General features: G+C 39.1%; 1 long non-coding RNA gene across 2 annotated transcripts in view; it reads right to left on the reverse strand.

Moving 5' to 3' along the window:
* LOC148650864 (uncharacterized) overlaps positions 1–18,529 on the reverse strand; it is a 44,449-nt gene extending 25,920 nt beyond the window's left edge. Inside the window, exon 1 of one of the 2 annotated variants that reach the window (XR_015925594.1) lies at positions 18,254–18,529. This is a non-coding gene — a long non-coding RNA (uncharacterized LOC148650864). The remainder of the gene's footprint in view (positions 1–18,253) is intronic. The other variant, XR_015925593.1, reaches the window with a different exon arrangement.
* Between the last annotated feature and the right edge of the window lie 944 nt (positions 18,530–19,473).

Genomic DNA, 19,473 nt, shown 5'->3' on the forward strand with positions numbered 1-19,473 from the left:
GTTTGGAGCCTTGTGTTAGAAACTGAAAGAATGCCAGCGTCCGAAGAGCACAAATGACACGTACTGTAGGTGTGTACAGGTTTCATGGATCACTCGGCAGCCAGAGCCAGAGCTTCTGCCCCCTGCAGGTGAGTAGCAGTGTTCTGAAATGGATTCCTTAGGGAGCTAATGGAAGGACAATAAAACAGGTGATACATTGTTTTTTTGGTTAAAACTCAACACTTAAGTAGAAAGATATGATAAGAGTGTTCACTGCGTTCTGCCAAAGCCATGCATATATAGTATATATATCATTTGTTACATGACACAGAACCAATACATTATTTGTTAGATGCTTTACAAATGTTCTACAAAGAGGTTGGCTAATAATTCTATCTCCCTAGTGTCTAATTGGTTGCATTTTCTACTGGTAATGCATTCAATTAGTCATTTAATCCTCTATGTATTGTAATATGTTGTTGGATGGTGATTAATGATGTAAAGTATCTATTCAGTGTTCAAGGATTAACATTTTTGCATGTTGTACATCTTGCTATATTAGATGGAAAAGTACCTTCTAATGAATTTTAGTTCACTTTGTATCAAGTATCCTTTTAGGTTTATGTCTTTTCTATATGAAATTAGAGGTGGAATTTTGGAAAATACCTAATAAGGTCTGAGGGCTTCAGCCATTGTTGTTTTCCATGCACAGTAAAGGTCTTGGTCTCTTAAATCCGTTTTGGTGGTTTCCATATTTTGATTGTACAAATTGTAAAATGATCTTTCGAGTTTTAAATTAGGTGGATTTGTGCAGCCGGTGTGCTATAATAGGAAAACCCTTCTCCATAATAAAACTAGGAAAGATTTTATCAGAATCCTGGAGCCTGCACTTACAATGAAAATGAACTGAGCATTCTGCTTGGCTTGGTGCACATCACAGAAGTCACCTCAGACTTCAAAATCTTTGAATGATTTTCACCTCATCAGCGAGCTCACATGGATTCTATCTCTATTCATTTGACACAGTAAATGTCTCTTGAGTAATGTGCAGAAAGTCATACACTTGTATACCATGCACAGAGTGCCAGGACTGGAGTCCTGTACATAGCAATGCCAATGCTGAAAAGCTTTCAGACTTCCTTAACAAATCTATGTCCATAAACAAATGTATTCATGTTAATTATTTTATATCAAGGCTATGTGACTGTACAAATTTATTCAAAGGAAAATCAAGAACTCTGAATATAGCCCCCGGTGCAGCCTTATAACACTCTGCCAAAAGTCCATCTTCTCCCACTATATATATCATAGATCATAGATACTTTTCCATTTACCATATACCATTTTCCCTGGTGTCACCAACTGCCCAGGATGACTAGAAGGTAGGCATTCAAATAGTCCCCCGAGGCCATACTGTATCTTTGTATATTAACAGCTAGTGGAAAAAATACTGAGACTTTGGGCATGAGGAGAATGGTTCATGGACTTGGCAGTTTTAATTAGTCTGCTGTCTTGTTGACAGTTTGGTTGTATGACAAACATGCATTTGTCTCCATGTTTTTTTGTCTATATGGTGGTCTGTTGTCTCTCTTCCTGTGACATTAAATACAAGGGGTTTTCTGAAAACAATTGTTTTGTCTAGAGAAAGGATCTAATCTCCCTTAAAGAGCAGTTGTCGTCTGTGGTTCCAATTCCTACAGTACTGTGATGGTAGACAACAGAATGTTGACCCCCAACTATGCCAGTCGACTAGATTGCAGGTAGTTTTAATATCAGCAAGATGAATTCTGAATGCTGAGAGACCTGGTTGTGCAATGACTGGGACAGGAAGGTCATGTAGCCAGCCATCTTTCTGTAACAGGTATTATACAAGGAAAGAGGCATAAATAACAGCGATGTTTTGAACAGTGAGCTGCAAATCAAAGACAAGCATCACAAATAGGACCCTATGTGTCTCCTTCAGTCATGGTACCAATACTAGCAATAGTCAACTCCTCCATTATCAGAGACCTCTTCTTCCTGTTAACACCTGCAGCAGCAGATGACCTTGGAGGAGTTTCCAGATTCAGGGAAGCAGTCTGATGCTCGTCCATCACAGGGCACACGCACAGACGTCTTCACTTCCAGCTCCGCAAACAACATTTTTTCTCCAAATTGTTTATTTTTAACTACCTCTGGTGGCAGAATAATTTATCACATATTCCAACAGAACAAACACTTTTTTTCCCCCCTTTGTATGTGTGATGCTAGCTGGGGGGATTTATGCCTGATAATCCAGAACCTATCCCGGAAGCGACGGGATACTACAATCAGGACTCCCAAGATGGACACCCTTCCATCACGGGACACACACGGTCAGGGACCGTCCACATGAAGCTTTCTGTGGACATGGACAGAGCACAGAAGTTCTATACAGAAGGTGCCTCAACCCAGAATTGAACCCTGGAGCCAAAATCTGTACCACAACTGTCCTAAAGGCTGCTCCAATTGTAGGGACATAGTAGTGTCCTGAACATTGATTAAGGCATGCATGACTTACTGGATTCTCTTCAGCATGTTCGAAACAATAGAGGAAATAAAAACTGCTACCAGATACTACTGGTTGAACACCCACCAGGGTTGGAGTTGATGTTAAGCCAAAAGTTGTGGTGATGATGGGGAGTGTTGACTCAGACAGCTGGTTAGATTAACAGCACTGTTAGTGAATATGTTTAACAGATAGGGGATTAAGGCTAGAATTGAGGGAATGGTGCCAGGTGGACTCTCATTCTTGATGTGAGTGTGTGTGTGTCTGTATCTGCCCTGCGATGGACTGGCATCCTGTCCAGAGTGTATCGTGCCTTGCTTCTTGGGAAAGACTCCAGGCCACCCTGAATTTGACGAACTGATGTGATGATGAAAAATCCACATAATTACGTGCATTTGCGTACAAGTTACATTTGTTATTCTGCATTTTTACAGAAAGCACATTAAGCAGCACAAAGTTCCCCAATCAGCTCAACCCATCATTACATTACATTGTTCAGAAGTAGGTAATTTTTCAGTTCTAGGCCAGTTTTATTTCTTACTGTAAAATAAATTCAATGAAAATATAAACTGTAGTGTGAATGTCATCAACACAATGGCTTGTTTTGTGGCTCACCGGGTTCGAGGTTCCAGACTGGCTTCAAAGGTAACTACCTGTCTTTATCAACACAGAAGAACACTCCAATCTGCAACTGTAATCACTACTGCCTTCCCTTTCCTTAAAACAAAGCAAAACTAAATTGCCTGTGTACCTGCTCTGATGTTTTGCATTAGTGACATCAAATTTATAAGATTTTAAGTTATTTGAAAAGCTATTTGCCCAAAATGGTTGTCCACACGAATTTCCAGTAGGGAACTGCTCAGTCTGGCCTCTTTAAAATTCTCACTTCATTCACTTTTTCGATATTTTGTATAGATTTACTGTATTTTGTTTCCTTCCTAATAATGATAACTACACAAAAAGTAACATACAGCAACGTCCATCCCCAAAAATTCATAGCTCTTTATGCTCTCGAGGGGAACAACGTTTGTAAAAGATTACATGCACAAGGCTGATTTATGTAGATCAAGGCATTTGGAGGTTTCAGATTATGCTTTCAATGTTGATGCTCAGTGAACAGTTAACGTTTTCTTTCATGAATTTTATTCCGATTCAGTTTTTTGCCTTTAAAGCCAGCGTGCTGTAAGTCATCCTTATATACTGTAGAGAAACTCATGTCAAAACCGTGAAACACTGCACACTAGGTGGCAATCCTTTAACATGAACACAAAAGTAAAACCGAAAAATAGAATAAGAAATTGAAACCAGTGGGAAAAATGTGAATGACAAGTCATTAGTTAATTGTTCATGCATACTGATTTGTTTACACTAATCATTATTCAAATATCACAGCATCTACCTCTTCGTATTACCATTGCCAAGTATAGATGACACGTCAAGAAAAAATGCAATACACATTAAAAGTATTCATTTATTTCCGAAATTTATGTTAAGCACTGTTTCTTAAAATACTTTGAAATCTAAAAGTCTTAAATTTTTAAGAACATTGTATGACCACTTTCTAACTGAGAGACGTCCAGAATTCTTACTTAATTTTCTCAGTGCTGTAATGAAATCTGCCGTGCTCAGTATAATAATTACATCACTTCCTTGGCAACTCCGCGGGCCAGAGACAGGCAGCTCCGGAGAGTTCATTTGTCAAAAGAATCTGGAGATCATTGTTCACTTAGTTCAGATGTACTTCGGTCACTACAGTACTAATAATGAAAGCAAGATGTTGCAATTATAGTACGTATGGTTACAGCAAAAGGGTGCAAGTGTTTAAGGACAGAAGAGAGTCAGTGAAAAGTCCAAGCACCAGGCCTTTGTAAAGCAGGAAATTGCGAGAGCTGTGATTTACAGAGTTTTTGCTTTGTGTTGACTGACCTTTTAATAAAGACCTCCCATAGAAACAGCAGACAGTAGACCACCGAGCAGGAGGAATGATTCTGTATGTCGCAAGACTTCACAATGTACCTCTCGAGAATTATAAGTGTATTTATTAACTCCAGGAAAAACACAAGTGATGCAAGTTATGAAACTATGAGTAGACACACATACTGAATATATGATGTGCACTGGTACATGTGTTTTGTATGCTTACTTGCGGTTTCTATAGGGAGACAAGGGGGAAAGGAAGAGATATGATATGACAAAAAGTTCGACGAAGAAACAAAAATATAAAATATAGATTTTATTGTTTTAGTCTTGGAGACCATTTAAGAACGTTAAACCCTCCAGACCTGACACTGATCAGCTGATCTGTAAGAAAAGAAAAGCTGCATCAAAGGCAGTGTTTGAAACAGAAACACTGTACTATCTCATCAGGGCTTCTCAACTCACACAAATGTTAAATAAATGTGACACTGAAGAAAAAACATGATGAAACAATTTATCTCTTCTATATATAATTTCTGTGTAATTGAAGGTCTTTGATAAATGCATATGTATGTTTATAATTGTAACCGGTAGAATTAAGGTGCAGGTCAGAATTCAGTCTTGACTCAGGAAGAGAGTAGCTCTGATCAAGCTATATCGTTAATACAGATTTACTGTACGTAGCTGAAATTAAAACTCATTAAGGCATTAATCATGTTCCACCATCCACTGGCGGCGCACAGAACATGTCTGTTTATCAGAGGTTAATAAGACAGATAATTCAACTGAGAAAGCTCTAATTGGCCTAATTCACTAACTGACCTCTCCCCACTTCTGTTCATCAGCACAATTGAGTCCTGATAAACCCTTTAATTGTAAATTGCACACAGCTGCAGGCTTCTTATCATGCTGGCACCAAAACACTATCATTGAATGCTTCATCTCTGACCTGCTAATTTGGAGCATATGTAACTGTTCTTAAAGTGGAGGGGATGACATGCCACAAACAGCAGATGTTGCAGCTGCCCCGAGACGCTTTATTTAATTCAATTACATCTTTTGGAGATATGTAAAAGAGGAGCCGTGAGGGATGGGGGGTCAGGGAATGTAAAAACCGAGCCCCCGGTGGAGGCCCAGGTGGCTTGATAGGCAAATGATTGGGTGAATATCTAAACAATCTTTTTCAGTGTGGAGATTGACGGCTAATCAGGGTCATGAAGTGTTATCACACTGATGAGTCGAGCTCAGCCCCCGGGCTGCTCTGCAATTAATGCTGCTTTGAAAAGAAAAAGAAAATATTCGCCATCTGGCAATTATGGTTCATAGACTCCATGGTTATCCACACACTTAGTTTAAATGCAATTGTAATCTTATTCTTACCAGTTCTAAAGCTCATAATGGTGGCCTTAGGCTGTGCCTCCATGCCATATCGGAATGAGCAGTGTAATCCATTGCAATTCATGAGCTGAATTCACTGCTTCAGTATAGAAATACTAATGATTCTCTTTTTCTGTGGAATTATTTATGTATTTGGTTAAATTGGAAGAATTTAACAGCTGCACTTTCTGAATGATGAATTTCTATCACTGGCTACAGGGAGAGAAACGTAGATATGTACAGTATTTCACGAATATTTCTATATCTAATCTACGTCTATATGTATATTGAAAAAAGAAACTGTTCAACAAATTTAGAAAAACGTACATTACCACAAATTAGTATAAAGTACCACAAATAGCAGCTTAATAAAGACCCTGTTTGTCGGATTTCGGTGGCAGACAACTCAAGACCTTGAGGGCCAGGGACCTCTGGGCTTTCCAAGGATTTCTGTTTAATTACCCACACCTCAGTACCTTGAATATAAAGCTCACTTTGATGAGTGGAATAAACACTTAGTCCTATCATGAAACCTGGAAAACTGGGAGCCCTGAGACCTCAGAGACAGGTAGTTCAATAACTAGTACTGTTGGGAACCAGTGCATGCTCATTTGTAAGTGGCAAAAAACAGTTCAATCTCATACACAAGCACAGAGAGCATCTCTACTTTGCAGTGGGCATGTATAATAGATTTTAAGAAGATCTTTGTTTTTAGGAAAGCATACATTTATCCACAGGGATGATTCTTGTGATCCCAATAGTGACTAGTGAACTTAATCTTACTTAATGTTCCTTATGACAACACACAGTTTGAAGGAACAAAATCATTTTCTAGTATATAACGAGCCACACGCATGGAAGGAATCATGACTGAAAATGTACAGAAATGATTAGAAGAATTTTCCTATTTCAATACATAAAAATTGCTAGCCAGGCATAAACATTAATTCAAACCTGAAATCTGTATTTTAGCACTATCCCTTACAAAATCAATGGTTGATAGTGTATCAAAAGCTTGGGACTTTTATGATAAAAGGGTTAAAAAGCCTGTCACATGAAAACTGTACCACCTTAAAGGTGACTCAATTTTAACTAATTCCTAGCATCCCTAAAGCATTCTATGATTGTTGAGGTTTCCTGTAAAGGGATAATTATACATATTGAATTATTAACAGTCATTATCAAAGCTCGTGCTTAAGTTGTTTTGCTGTAGTATAAGGTTTCTCTGATCTTTGGCAATCATTATTTATTAAAAGCTTCAATGCTTTTCCCAGCTGGAATGCAGGCATGTGGCTTAATAAAGTAACTATCCTGTGTGCCCCATTTAACTGGCGTTGGCATTAACATATTAGGCTAATTCCACACTTGAAAAACTTGAGCAAATTGTATTTATTGGCTCAGTTTAAATTTTTATCACAAAAACAAATTAAGTCCATAAGTAGTTTGAATTTCCAAAGAACAGACTGTGGCTTAGAATTATCTTGGTTGGGCCTGTTCAGGAACTCCCTGCTTCTGAGCTCATTGCACTTGGATTGGTTCTAAATCATTCAAGATCACCACTTTGCTATACACCATTGATATGAAGCTGTTTTTAAAAGGACAGAAATGTCCAGTTTTTCTCCAAATGCTCCAGTTTCCTCTCACCTTGGACAAACTTTCTAAAAACACTGGCCTTTTGCCCGTGTATTAATAAGCCTACTTTCAGCACAGGTGATCAGGGTTCAGTTTAGGCTCAGGATACAGTACGTTCCCCTCCTCTGTTGAAATAGTAATTCATTTATTGTATCAAGGCAGCATACATAATCTGGCCTTTGATTTTTTCCAAACAGGAAACAGAGGTGAAGGGGCTGATCCTTCTTCTTCATGATGATCAAATCTGGTGCTGAAAATGCACTTTTCTCAAAGACAGGCTTGAGAATATCGGCATTCCAGCAGTTTCAGATCAGAGTGAAAGGAGGAATATACGGTACAGTATCTATAGCTAGTGGTAAGTTCATTCAAAACAGCAGGCAAACTCCAAGAGATGGTATATTCTGCTGTCATCGAAACCATTAGTACTATGATTGCCCAATTCAACAGAGAAATGGCCTAATACATCGTGGTTACATGGAGCTAATAGAACAGACATCTGTACAATATAATGGAAAATGAACTTTCACAATTAGTTGTACATGTGGACTATATTATGGATTCCATTAGAATCACAGGAGATAACCTCCATAATATGGTGTTCAACAGGAGAACATCAGGGCTTCTCATCCACACCCCCTAGTGCTCCCACCCTCCCACCTCGAGGAGACCTGTAGTACCATTTTTCTCACTGGTGTGCCTGTTTCCATGTCTGACACAATACAGCTAAGGGCTTTGAAATAAACCTGCTGCAAAGCCTGTCTGCCTTCATGTGGTGTGTACAGTAATTGCATATGCTGAATGGGCACTTTTGATCTGGGATTGTAACTTAAACATCACCCAAATACGTCACGTTTCTCTGGGTGGCACCTCCATGTGCATATGTCCTCAAGCATGTCGCTGTTATTGTGCGAGATGGTGCCCTAGCTCGTTCTGTCAGCCCAATACATTGAGGAGAGAGAGTCGGGGTTTCACAGCCTTGCCGAGTCCTTACCTGGTCACCAGAGCATGTGTGGGCCACACTCGCCCAGATCAGCCATCCCCTAACCAAGGGATCAAACACCATCACGCTGCACAGACACTGGACAAGGTGGACAAAGTGCAATCAAGCTGGATGTCCCACGCAAAGGTGTGCTCCACAGACAAATCAAGACCTCATACTGGAGAGGAACCAATGGCGTGGGATGGCACAGAAAGTCTGACCACACCCAGCTTGTTATCAACACCGAGGAGCTGATCGGGAGTAGCAGTGTGGAGCAGTGGTTGGGGCTCTGGACTTGTGACCGGAAGGCTGTGGGCCCAAATCCCAGGGAAGTATTTACCACAAGGGAAAACACCCCCAAAAAGTGGGGCAGTGATGTCGTATCAAGAGGAAAGTACTTCACTCAGTTTCTCTGAAATGCCTCAATCTGTATGGGATGAGTACAAATCTCAGGTCACTTTAATTTGAAACATCCGCCAAACAAAATAATATTTATTGGGTGAATATAACCTATATACAAGCTCAGCTTGTTTCTTTTATCTCTGAATTTACTTAAATTATCAGGAACAAGATGACAAAAAGAAACAAAACTGTGTTTTGAATTACACAGGAGCATGAGCTGTACTGACACTTTAATAACAATATTTAATTGTCACATTTTCAACATTGTACTGGCATTGTGGTGGAAAGTATAAATACCTAGATACATCAGTACAGATATAAAGAACTTGCTTTGATTTTGTTCTGACATATATTTAAAATGTACCTTTTATAAAAGGCGTGGCTATGCTCATTTCATACTGGGAACTCACACACAGATGAGAATAAGTCGCCTCTAAGTTCATCTTAGATGTCCAGTCATATTAATATGCGCTAATGGGAGATTTGCATTTTGATTTCATGTAAAACAATTCTGCTACCAGCAAATTTTCAAAAAACCGAGAGCATTGATTAAGCCCTGACCAGTAAACAAACATGTTTTAAATAAACAGAGCTTGTGAAGTTCATCTATGATTCATGCTATATTACTGGCTGATTTATGTTTACCAACAGAAATTAAAGCTACACATCACTGCAAGTAGGCTTCACAAAGGCAAGAGATCTAATTAGCGAAAAAATGTATTGATGTGCATATTCACTAATGTTGCTACAGTGTATGGGCAGTGAATATTAGGATAGATCTGTATATGCAAAACTCATATTGGCACTTTTTATCCTTTGCAAAAAAAAATGGAAAAAATATATACTCCTTGCTGTTACAAAAATGCACATTCAATCCTTTTCAGCAACTTTGTGACAGAATTCACCTGCGTATCTATCATGTATAAATTGATAAACATACTGTTTGCTGTTTTAACTTTTTTTTTCCCCGAGTTAAAGTCTGATTAAATAATCATTTGAACTCCTCGGAGAGCCAATCTGAGTTATTCCCCCAGATTTTCACCTTGGGGACATATTGTCCCTTGTCACTGAAACCTCAGGGACAGAAGGCTAAGCCACAGGGTAGCACAGCAGGAAATTGAGATTCTGATGAAACAACGCTCAGTTAATGAAGGCATGGCCCATGGCTTCCACTGCTTTGCCATATGTTTCAAGAAATGCAAATTGCCCCAATTCAAACAACTTTTTCATCTTGATATATGCAAATGTGTTTATAAATACTATCTTATAAATATAGCATTACATTTTTAAGAACTGCTTAAACTCCCTTTACTGTTCCTGGAACACATGAGTAAAACTTTTGACCTACAGCTGCTTAATTGTCCCCCATGGGAAACTGTAAAGTAATTTTCCAGGCTATGATGTACAATGCATTCACTTTGAAATGAGTTTAAGTAGTTGTTTACACAAAGCCTGTCAAACTTTTACAGTTTGTTTCACATTATCTGTTTAATTTTTTTCCTAAAAGGTATATTAGACAGTTTATAATTGATATGGTTATTTTCCTGTGAAATTTCAAATTGACTTCATAAGTCATATTTTTATAATGGCTTTCAGTATTTAAATACATCCAAAAAGAAACAAACTGATAAATGTCGCTGTTTGTATAAACATTTAAAGAGACAGACAATATTCGGAGATTGAATGTGCCAAATTATAACATCTTCTATGGGGATTAGCCTGTAGGAAATACTCATTAATATTACAAAAAATAATTTATAATCTAGTATTAATCAATAGTCTTTTTCTACTGTTAACAAAACCAATACATTAACAATATTCTAATATATATTGCATTTATCATGTTGATGGTCAATTGTAATGAATGTTACAGAGAATAATGAAGGGAATTTACTAATCCCTCCATTATTCAGAGAACAACCCTTATTCCTGATGTGGTTATAATGGAGGCACAGGGCACAGGGCAGGACCACACCTGGGTGGAACAGCAAGGCACCTACACCCAATACTACAATCAAAGTCAAGCACTACTCAATGCTTCCTAAAACTGAGAAAGAAACAAATGCATAGCAAGTGTTGTTTTGTAAAAGAAGCATTTGCATTTGTCTTATTATCTAAAGTTCAAGTGGTTTGATATTTTTGAAATGTTACCCTTATATAACAGCAGTTATGATAATGATTTGTATTGGTATAACTCTTTGCATCCCAAAGCATCACATAGTACTCAGCGTACAGGAGGGTATCCACCTCATCAGTCACTGACATGCAGCCCCACCCGAGTGATGAGTGGCAGCTGTCTTGCTCCAGCAGCCCCGTTGCCCTTACAATCAGGGGGAGGAGGGAGAAGTTACTTCACCAAATAAATGAAAGGGGAACTGCAACTTCATTTTGGGGTTATGATAAACCTGCAACAGTGAGTGCATTTGAAACCACAACAAAACTACACAGTCACGTGCACAATCTCAAATTTCCATCACAAAAGAGACCAAGTTTCAATGTATGCACAGTGCCGTATTGCTGCCATTGTCTGTGATTCAGTATGAGGCAACAAAACTTTCAGTGAAGCCAAAAGTTACATTGTAAACAGGCTTTAGACCAAGTGAATTTTGCCACTATGTTAATGGCAAAGATTTTCTTGAAACCAACACATGCATTTTTTTAAAAATGCAAAAAAAAGAGCAACCTGCCAACCAACTAAAGAATACTATTAGTAATTAACGCTGTTAGGAGACTGAGATCTCATTTGCAGAGATTAGTGAGCAGGAAGGGTCAGTGATTTCTTGTCAACCTGTGACAACATGGCCACCCCACAGTGCTTTCACAAAGTTCACGATTTTACAGTTAATGGGAAATTTGTAAAATTCTGCAATACCGTCAATTAATTTACCTACCAGTCTGAGAAATTGGGGATGTAGTTTCCCCTGTAAAGAGGGGGCTTTAAGGAGTCCGCATTGTGCAAGCTCAGCGTGAACTTTTAACAGGACACCGGGACAATACCCTGATACCCTGGGACCCCAGGTAGTCAGGATGTTAGTTTAACCTCTCATCAAAAAGGAACTAATGGTCCAGAGAGAGAAGAGCACCACCCGCAGGTCCACCAACATTACTTACAACAGCAACCAGGGTTTTCTCAGGTCTCCTTTCCCAGTACTGACCAGGACCCTCAAGGTCTGACGAGTTCCGGCTGCAGAGTGGTAATGCCTCTCCCTGGAACTTAACATAACTGAGAGATTCTTGGTATAGGAAGTTACAGTGTGCCAATAATGTTTCCTAAAGGCAGCAACATGTGATGTGGTCAGATCTTAGAAGCTAAATGAGGAGGGACCTAGTAACAATTACGGATGGAAGACTCTGGTGGAAAGAGACACTGTTGCTCCAGGAGGCTACACTCCTAATCGTTCGGGAAAAAACTGGTTCTCATGTCTTAGAATGGCATTAGGGGCACTGTGTTGAATTCATTAGTGAATGGCACCAGGGCTACTCATGTATCTAAGTGATCATCTAACTTTCATCCTGCTTTAAATTGATACAGCCTGGTTCTTCTGTCTAGCGGGAAGTGATGAATAATGGATCATTATATTGGCTTTGCAGCTGTATTTACCTGTCTATAGGATTGCATGGATCTGGATCAAGAGACCCAGCCATGTTGTTAAAACTGAAGCTGACTGTACAACAATCACAGTTTTATTTTATATGTGTATTAGAATTGATTACTAAAATGCACTTAAGATGCTCTTACATCAAATGTCATTCTGGGGAATTCAAGTTTAATATTAACTTTATATGTAATCAGGTTTTTAGTAATTTGCTTTGTTTTGTTCTTTTTAAACAATTTGGCTTTGAGGCCATTAACAAGTTAGAAGGAATATAAGCTGAACCTAGCTACATTTATCTATACATTATGAAGTGAAAAAATGAAATCATCTTGTATTAGTGTATACAGTCTTTAAAATACACCTAGAGAAATGTATTATCCTCACAACCTATGGTGGTGCTATAGCTTTGAAAATGTTTTCTCTCCTTTTAATTTGTGTTTTAAAAAATAAATGGCACACTTCCTGTATTCTAATATGAATATGCTGTAAATCTCCATAGTGCACATTAATTCCAGCAGCAGGACTTAATTTTCCAGCAGCTGTTTCATTTATTAAAATCAATGATGTAAAAAGACCCTACTAAGTGAAGTAACTCTGTAACAGGAATTGATACACACATTGTAGTAAAGGCTAACATGCATGCAAGTTCACTGTGCATTAGGCCTCCTTCTTCCAATTGCAGACTAAATATTTCAGACCTCTAGCTAATCATTATGACGAAAAAGGTATTGGTGCTGATAAATGTTGAACTATAGTTATTATAACTATGAGGTTCACAGTAAGCTAATTAGCTCCTGAGATCCTGCAATAATTTCAAGGGTTATGAACTAGATGTTAATTAATCACACAGCTCCCAGATATTTGTAACATACAGCGTGACTGTGAGGTTGCATATAAAGTAGGGTTAGGCACAAATACTGAAGTGTTGTTTGTGGGAGAATACTGCACAGCAAGCAGCAAAGTGTTGCTGTATGTAGTGCCAGGTCTAAAAAAATGCATTTTCGCTTTCACAGAAATTTAAAGGGGCCTTGTTATGTTTAAATCAGCACCTGCTTTGATGCCGTAAGCTGGTGACATTTTGTTTAACCATCTGTCATTTCTTATTATTCTTAATTTTTAAAGAGAAGTCTGAGCTATACCATTCCAAAGTCTGCCAATAAATAAACAATTGATTAGGAAATGTATCTGCAGAAAAGGATCCCGGCAAACTGTGAGGGACAGACAGGGACTTTCTATATTACATCCTAAATCAGATCAAAAACACAGAAACATGACGTACAAAGCTAAATTCCATAACCAGCATCGAGAAAAACAAAAAAGCAATATATTTTAGTTGTATAAACTATTCAGTTGTGCCTCAATAAAATGGGTTAAACTAAACCTGAATCACTGACAACAGGCAGGTGTTACATAAAAAATACAGTTACAGTACAAAAAAATAAATACAAATAAAATCTTTATAAATATTATTTGTGAAACCAGAATTTGAGATTTACACCTATACAGAAAATTGAAATAAAGCTGATATATATATATATATCTATGCATTCCAAATTAAATAAATCATACCTATCCGAGGGGCTTTTTTAAGTAATTTCATGTTTCATGTGATGGACATGTACGTGGGTGTTGACTTCTTAAACAGTCTAAGAGTTTCATCATTGTGAAAGCATTGCCGTTTGGATTCCAGAGATGTTTTTTTGTGATGAGTTCTTGTTCTTCTACAGGTGACTAAATTAAGAATCTATTCCAAAACATTACTGCAGAAAGAATAGTTTATATAAAAGTGCTGCCGTCCAGCAATTCACTTTGGCTTAAGTATCCCTGCTCTCTAGAGAAGCAATAGCGACCTCTGGTGGTTTTTGAAAAAGTTCATGCATTTGAAAGTTCACAAAGCAAGACCTGCATTTCTGTCCTTTATTCCCCGTTTCTTAAGATGTCCAATAAACGTATCACTCCCTAACTTACTCATGTTGTATACATAGTATAGCTAAAATTATGATATGCAAAATATTTTTACAGTTACAATGCTTTTCTTGAATTCTGTGCAGGAAACACCATGTCAATGGCAACTGAGATTGAAACTGACTTTCAAATTTCATCCAGTTTGGTATCCGATTTAGCCAGTGAAACACAAATGATTAAGCAGGTTTACTTCCACCCTAACCTGACAACAGGTGACCCTGTGCTCTGTTTGTTAGTGATGGTTTTAACCGTTTGCTTTTAATTTTTGTTTTATAGTGAAACTGTTTTCAGTTTTGCAAATCTAGTTGTGTGAATACCTGCTTTGAAATATGCATATATTTTTAAACACGTCCTGACAATATATTCAAATTGAAAACCTTGTAATTCTCAATTGTTTGCTCTCACCCATCCATTGTCTGTTATCGGAAAAACCTGAGAGGACCAATGGTCAGAACCTGCAAGGTGTGACCTGCCTCACTGTCTTGTGACCAATAACATTTTTTGCTTTGTTTTGTTGACACACAGAATCAAAAGTTATCTCTTAGCAAGGGACAATGGACAAATACTGACTCTTTAACACAATACAAAATGAATTGTAAGCTCAAAATCAAGTTATCACATTAATCATAAGGCAAGGTCAGCATGCTGCAGTAGTAGCAGTACATTTACTGTTAGAGTGCAGCAGATGAGCAGTTATGGAGAAGCACAAACAACCAACATCCCCTCCCATGGACCTGGAGAAGAAGACTGATCAACAGGGCACACGATAACCATGCTCATGGAGTGTCAACAAGCTCAGACCAAGGTGCCTGTGGAGAAAACACATCTCACTGCACAGAACCATGTGCAACCAGCCTGCTGAAATAACAAAAAACACTTGTGCTGTAAGTTCTAGCTTGACAATTGCAGTAGCATCCTATTGTCTGATTGCACGAAACGTGGACTCTCAGAAACTACAGGCGACGTTTAAGATAAAAAGCCGGTAATGACATTTTACATACTGACACCCAGGGCAGTTTTTCCAAGATGACCAACTCCATTGGTTCCCAAAGACCAGGAATGACACTTAAAGGCTTATATACCTAGTAAGTACATAAGAGGGAAGAAATCTGCTCGTACGAACGAATGTCAGTGCGCTTATATCCAAGATTTAGAACTGTCTTTGGAGATGTCCTAGTTGAGCTTAAATAAATTTTAACTTGCTTAAAGTAAAAGCATCGTTTGACATTTCCTGACGGAAACAGGGCTGCATTTGAAATGTAAACAAAAAATGCCAACAAAAGGAATGTGGAATTCAAATTCAGGGAATATACAGTACACTGTACCCACACTTTACAGTGTAATAATAAGACTTAATTTACAATATTGGGTTTGTCACAAAAAGGATACTATACTTCAAAGAGGAAGAGTTCAAGGAAGAGCAACAGGAACGATTCCTGGTCTCAGGAGACTCTCATATATGGACAAGATGAAGCAGACAATTTTCTTCAGTCTAGGTGAAAGAAGATGAAGAGGAAATTTGATCCAAGTACATAAATCCTAAGGGGTCAACCATACTATTTCATGAAAGAACTGTCACAAGGGTCACAGCTGAACACTGGAACAGGCTTCCTAAACAAGTGCTTGAGGTCCAAACTAGACTTCTTCAGGAAGTGGTCTGTCAATGTTACATTCACTTCGCTACTTAGCTACTCAACAACCAAATGAGCAAATGAGCAAATACAGTAAAAATGGTGTTCTGATAGTCTTCCATACAACACAAAGAAAAAAAAGGAAACGAACTGTTTTAATCTAGCATGGGGTAAATGTATGTGCTCTGCCTCCACCACTCACTCGGCAACAAGAGCAGAGAGAAACAAAACAGAGAAAAACAAATTTGTTTCTGAATGGAGAGGGGGGGGTCTGCTAGTGCCATCTAGTGGCAAAAGGCCACGTGTGTCCAATTGCAAGTGTAATGAATATGCTCCTGCGTATAACAGGGATGTCAGCCGCCCGGGCTGGGGGAGTTCTCCTTTAGCTCAGCCGGCAAGTTCCCTGTTGCGCGACACTGGTGACCCAGGTCCGCGCCCAGGCAGTGAGGGACGAACTGGCAGGGCAGGAGTGCCAGGGGTGGAAACCCCAAGAACCATCAAACAAGCTGCAGGTTTCTCGTAAGTTATTCATTGGACTTCACACAGCTCTTTCCATGCTGAAGGATCCCAAAGCTTTCCACACGGATAGAAGGAAACCTACTCCATTCACCACCGAAGAGCAGACCCCCACCCGGATGACACATGGCAGCCATTCTGCACCACTGCACAGCAGATCAGGTGAAGCCGTGATGTACGGTAGCAATTATTTCACCAATCGTGTGGGTTGGGGGCGACAAGAAGATAAGATAAGATCACCTTATTGGCTATATACAATTTCTTGTGTTAGGAATTTGTCTTTTCGCATACCCCAGCTTGCTCTCCATGAGGCACACAGACAGGGAGAGAGAAGCTGGGGGTCAGAGCGCAGGGTCAGCCGGTTATACAGCACCCCTGGTGCAGTTGGGGTTAAGGCCCTTGCTCAGGGGCCCAACGGAGTAGGATTCCTCTGCCGGCCGCGGGATACGAACCGGCAACCTTCCAGCCACAGGCACAGATCCTGAGCCACAGAGCCACACTACCGCCCAGAAAGTGTTCAAGCGGGAGATACATCAAAATGCCTCACAGGGCTGGGGCTCTGGGTTCGATTCCAAACCTGCCTGGGGTCCTGTCTGCGTGGAGTTTGTACCCCCCCCCCGCCACCTGCTCCTGGTTTGAGAGTGTGTGTGACTTTATGTGTGTGTGTGTTCTGAGATCGACAGGCGTCCTGTTCCATCTCCTGCCTTGCGCCTGTTGCTTGCTGGGCTAGGCTTCAGCTCCCCTGTGACCCTATACTGGATAAAGTGTACAGAAAATGGAAGGATGGATGGATGGATTCTGGAATAGAAATAGAAATTAGCAAGGACACCAGGCCTATAAATCTAGGAATATTGCTCTCCCACAGTATTCAGCGCTTTAAGAAGCCACCAGTCTTCTCTCTGAGGAATGCACCTGCAGATTCTAGTCCAGAGGGTGGTGCGCCACCTACTGGTTCATCAGCAATGCACCGCCCTCTGGACAAGCAAATGTTTATTTTCATAATAGCATAAAGTCATTGAAATCAAGCAGTTTGAGCTTGTCAATTTATCCCTTTTTTCTATTTCTGTCGAAAAAAACATCTTAAAACTGCCTGAATAAAATAATTGGAATGGCTTTGATGGAGAACAGTGTGTTGACACAGCACAGCAGTACCTTTTACACATTATTCAAAACTCAGCTCCTGAAATCTTCATTTACACTGCACAAATTAGTCCCAGCAGCAAGGCATAGAGATATTTGATAATTGACTCCAAGTCTCAGCACAAACATTACTATTTTTTTCTCTTCTATTTAAAGTAGTACACTGCCACTTCTGTTAAGGGAGAAATTTAGAATAGTTCCTCCAAATTCTACCCCTTTAATATATAGGCTTGTATTATGATGATGATGATGATGATGATGATGATCATGCAAAGGAACAAGTAAAGGTTTATTTCAGGCTGAAAAGAGAAGAGAGACACAACGTTTCAGCTGTGGAGCCTTCTTCGGATGTCAAACCCAAAGACACCCCAAGAAGGCTCCACAGCCGAAACGTGGTTTTTCTTCTCTTTGCAACAAACCTTTACTTGTTCATTTGCAGCCTACGCATGTTGACGCAGCTACTTACTTGAACTACGTATTATTATTATTGTTGTTGTTGTTGTTGTTGTTTAATAAATTCCAAATTACAAATAAATTGAAAATATTTTCTTAACGGATTTACCAAGAAAAACGCAGGGGAAAAAAACCTTACCTACCGGCAGCCATAGAAGCTCGATACACCAAATCTTCAAATCTCCTCCCGTTTGGAGCTTTTCTTACATTTGGGCAGTTATGTTGCTGCTGTATTTAATAACTGTCCTTTACATTTGGTAGGACAAAAGGCAAAGGCCTGGTGACTCAGAAATGATTTAATTGCTTTAATTGCATTGTTCCAGCAGGACACTGTACTTCCAAACTTTATTGTCCTTCGGGAAACCGGTACAAAACGACAGCACCGGAGAGCTGTAGTTCCGCCTGCAGTCACAAGAGGGCGACTTCCGCGCTAACAAGGGAATTGTTCTCCAGGAACACCCACGGTCGGATTAATAGTATTTTTCATTACCAAATCTCTCACATGAAGGACAACACAATATTTCTGCGGATTTTACTGAGTTATTGGTGTTCTCTGTTACAGAGACAAGAGTCCCAACAACCAAGGCGTTTACACTGCTTGGAACAGAATAAAATAAAGCAGTACATAGTGAAATTGACTAAAAGTTATTTCTAAGAGCGTGATTAAAATTATGTGTATATTATATTTTTGGGCCCCGCACTCTACCGTTTCTACTGTTAATTGCACGATGAATAAAATGATTATACTTCTGTTCATTTACTGATTGTTGCTTGATTTCTATCCCAGGCCCAACGAGTTTTCCTTCAGACTAATCTGTTGGTTATCACAGGTGCTACCATGCAAACACTACGTAAACATTAATACACAATTAACCACAAAAGAAAACATTAGCATGTATTCATGAACTCTCTGCCTAGGTTGGTGGACTTGTGTCTTTAATTTATGTGTACTGTACACATCCAAACAGTTTTGGACAAAAATGTACTCTAATTTAACACACCAGAAACCACAAAATACTCTTACTCATATACACTTATGCTCAATATACTGTACCTACAAGCATATTGATTGGGAAGGCAAATGATATTTCTACGTTGTATTATTGACGTCTTTCACAACTAAGAATTTCGTTCCCGGTTTTAATATTTTAAACACTTTCAAAGGCTATTAGTTCCCCCTGGTGGTCAATATAGGCATGGCAAGGAAAGTACATGAAACATACTGTACCTGTCTTTATACTGTACCTGAAGACAAACCTCAACAGCCAAAACGTGTTTCTACTACATTTTATTTTTCTACTTGGAATTATTGTTTACTTGTTTAGTCTGCGGTCAATTCAGGCAGACGTAGATCCCCAT

Source organism: Lepisosteus platostomus, chromosome 12 (assembly GCF_059453375.1).
Source record: "Lepisosteus platostomus isolate fLepPlt1 chromosome 12, fLepPlt1.hap1, whole genome shotgun sequence".
NCBI classification, from domain to species: Eukaryota; Metazoa; Chordata; class Actinopteri; order Semionotiformes; family Lepisosteidae; genus Lepisosteus; species Lepisosteus platostomus.